Source organism: Malus sylvestris, chromosome 11 (assembly GCF_916048215.2).
Source record: "Malus sylvestris chromosome 11, drMalSylv7.2, whole genome shotgun sequence".
NCBI classification, from domain to species: Eukaryota; Viridiplantae; Streptophyta; class Magnoliopsida; order Rosales; family Rosaceae; genus Malus; species Malus sylvestris.
Window position 1 is genome coordinate 27,103,947 of NC_062270.1, and position 4,080 is coordinate 27,108,026.

A 4,080-nucleotide genomic window follows, 5' to 3' on the forward strand; every position below is an offset into this window, starting at 1 on the left:
AAAATGCAGAAGTTAACAACGTGCCTAATGCCACATCATCATACATTTTACTCCCCGGCCGAGTTCGGCCAACGAGTTGGCATCACCCGCATTCGACCGAAGGATGTAGTTAGGTAGTTTTTAAGGTCAACATTTTGGCACGCCTAGTGGGACCCAGTGGTAAAGCTACGAAGTTCATGACCATTGAGACATGGTCAATAAAAAAAAAAAAACTATAGGTAAATTGACTACCAATGTAGCACCTATAGTTCAAAGTGCAGTCCAAAGTAACGCGTCGCGGGCACTGGATCTTCATGTTGTTGTGACACTTGAAGCCACATGCATGGTTCGTCGAGAAACGGAAATTAATCTTGGCGGTCAGAACCATGATGTTGTGGTTTTCACCCAGACTACCAGGGTGGCAAAAGATGGTTTTATCGAAGTCCTAGTAGAGGATTGCGACGACGACGATGAAACCTCTGGTGCATCATCTAAATATTTTTTCCGACAATGGTTAAAAGAACAATCTCGGCAATTTGAGCAAACTTTTGGCTGAGAGATGAAAAGCGCACTAGAAGCGGTGCGTGAGAACAACTCGGTGAATAATAAGTTTCTTGAAATTCTAGTTAACAAAGCTCACGAGAATGATCATGTCGATCAACCCAGGCAACACCTTTTTTTAAAGAATGCCCCTTTGGGAGGGGAAAGGCTGCGGCCGGTACAGGCCGAGGTAGAATTCACTTGACTCAGGACGATCGATCTTGAAAAAACATACAGTGAGCCAAGCACCAGTTAGGCCGAAGAATAGAAACGACATCCGTGGATATGGTTGAAGTCCAGAGAATGATCAATTTGGCCTTGAAAAAAAGGCCAAAATTCTCGAAGTTTATCCATCCATACCCGGTCTTTGTCAAAAGGTTTGAATATCCCTGAGGATTCAAGATCCTAGATTTCAGTCTCTTTATTGGGGAATCATCCTCATCCTTGTCAACAAACATTTTACTTCTAGGCCGAATTGGCACACCTCGCTCTTGACCGAATGACGTAGTTAGCTTATTAATTACTCGGTCTGTGCACCACATAGGCTAGGTAGTTTTTAGGGTCAACACCTTGTTACAATCTCAAATTTAGTCCTCTCAACTATTTTACTTCTCACCAACACAAAAATAAGGGTGGTAATTTTGGATGAGAAACCACAACCAGTTGGGATTGGGAATCTCCTCCGTGACCAAGAAAACCTTCCGGATGTGGAGCAAGTCAAAGAGCAGCTGCTAGTTCATTAAGATGTTGAGATTTCAGAGTCGAGTCATCAGCCCATCACTAATTACTCCAACAACGCTGATGCCGGATTTTTCTATTTTCTAACACAAGAAGCAGAAAATAAAAAAATGTTGTAAAAGTACGTCATCAGTTGGTCGAGAATCTCACGGAAGCCAACAAAGCGGAAGTGGTAAAAATTTTGAGGACCAAGTAGAAGTTTCGGATGAAACGTTTGAAGTTTCAGATGATTGTTCAGTCTTTGATGATGATGATGATGATGGCCTCACCGAGATCAACCTGCAGTCCAATTTGCAACCAGTAGGAAAGAGGTGTTAGGAGATATGAGTGAGATGAATGAAAGAAAATCTGAGAGAGATTGACATTTCCGTGGGCTCTATCAAGTTTCCAAGGTTTTAGAGAGAGATTATTCAAGCATGATATATCATATCATATCACCGGCAAATTATATTTATTCTACAGGTCAATTTAATTCATGTTTTAAGTTTTGATACATGGCTAATTTTCTACTCTTTTAGGAGAAACTGATTTTTTTTCTTCTTTGATGTATAAACTCAAGCAATATTTCACACTAATTTATACTACGTTGAGGAGAACACTTGATTGTAAACTTGAAAATGTTCAATTTTTGAATTATTGTGCTTCTTTTGATTTAAAACTTGAATTCTTTTTACTAAGAAATTCTTCTTTTTTTTTTTTTTTTACAATTTATTGAAAATTTGCATTTCTTCTACAATTTTACTTGAGTTTAGTTCTTAAGCTCCGGAAGTTATATGGGATGTTCTCTACCAAAATTTGTATCCTGATTGAGTTTATTTGCAATAAATATCATTTTCTTTTTTAAAAAAGGACAGTACTTGAGTACTCAAATGTGAGTATCTAATTTACTAACCCTTTTAGTTGGCCCAATGACATCATGACACGTTATTTTAAAACAAATTAAATATACCCACTATTCTTGTAACCAAACGTCCTCAAACACCCACACTCCCTCACTTTTAGTTGGACTCTTTTTTTCTTTTCGATTTTGATACCTATTCCACTCACCAATCTCCCATAAAGACATAAATAAAATAACTGACGAAAATACAAACAAACATTTGTTGTGGCAAAACTAAACTTGGCTAATTTGTCCTTTCAGGTTTGACTCTTGGCAGCGAAAAATACTTTGTCTTTTTTTCTTTTTGATTTTAATATCCATTTCACTCACTGATTAAGATATAAACAAAACTACCGAAGAAAACAAAACACATATCCGTTGTAGCAAAACTAATCTTGGCTAAATTGTTATTCCAGGTTTGACTCATGGAGTGGAGAATACTTTGTGGTTTATTTTCTTTTTGATTTTAATATCTATTTCACTCACTAATCACCCATAAAGATATAAATAAATTTACCGAAGAAAACATACAACAAATCTGCTGTAGCAAAACTAATCTTGGCTAATTTTTTCTTTCAAGTTCAACTCTGGACAACGGACAATAGTTTTTGTTTTTTACCGAAGAAAACATAATACAAATCTGCTGTAGCAAAACTAATCTTGCCTAATTTTTTCTTTCAGGTTTGACTCTGGACAGCGGACAATAGTTTGTTTTTTTTTTCTTTTCGATTTTGATATCTATTCCACTCACCAATCACCTATAAAGATATAAATATAATTATAGAAAAAAACAAAACACAAATCCGTTGTAGCAAAACTATTATTGGCTAATTTGTTCAGCCAAGTTTGATAACTAACAACGCAAAATACTTTTTGGCTTTTTTTCTTTCCAATTTTGATAAATATTCACTCACAAATCACCCAGAAAGATATAAATAAACTTACTGAACAAAATAGAACACAAATTTGTAGTAGCAAAACTAAACTTGGCTAATTTGTTCTTCTAGGCTCAACTCCTGGCAATGGAAAATACTTTTTGGCTTTCTTCTTTTCGATTTTGATATCTGTTCCACTCAGTAATCACCCATAAAGATATAAATAACATTATTGAAGAAAATAGAATACAAATCTGTTGTAGCAACACTAAACTTGGCTAATTTGTTCTCCTAGGTTCAACTCCTCGACGCGAAAAATACTTTCGGTCTTTTTTTTTTCTTCTGATTTTTATATCTATTTCACTCACAAATCACCCATAAAGATATAAATAAATTTACCGAAGAAAATAGAATTCAAATCCACTGTAGCAAAACTAATCTTGGCGAAATTGTTCTTCCAGGTTCGATTCCTGGCAGCAGAAAATAGTTTTTATTTATTTTTTTCTTTTTGATTTTGATATCTATTCCACTCACCAATCACCTATAAAGATATAAATATAATTACAGAACAAAACAAAACACAAATCCATTGTAGCAAAACAATTATTGGCTAATTTGTTCAGGAAGGTTTAATACCTAACAACGTAAAAAGTTTTTTGGCTTTCTTTCTTTTCGATTTTGATATCTACTTACTCACTAATCACCCATAAAAGATATAAATAAACTTACTGAAGAAATTAGAACACAAATCCGCTGTAGCAAAACCAAACTTGGCTAATTTGTTCTTCCAGGTTCGAAAATCGTTTTTAAACTTTTTTCTTCTTTCAAATTTTGATATCCATTCAACTCACTAATCACCCATAAAGATACAAATAAATTATTCAAGAAAATAGAACACAAATCCACTGTAGCAAAACTAAACTTGGCTAATTTGTTCATCCAGGTTTGACTCATGGCAGCGGAAAATACTTTTGGATTCTTTATTTTTGTATTTTTTGTTTATATATCCATTTCACTCACTAATCACCCCTCAAGCTATAAATAAAATGACTGGAGAAAAAAACGCAA

At 34.7% G+C, this 4,080-nt stretch overlaps 1 pseudogene; it reads left to right on the plus strand.

Moving 5' to 3' along the window:
- Positions 1-322: 322 nt before the first annotated feature.
- Positions 323-1,677, plus strand: LOC126590340 (uncharacterized; annotated as a pseudogene).
- The last annotated feature ends 2,403 nt before the right edge of the window (positions 1,678-4,080 follow it).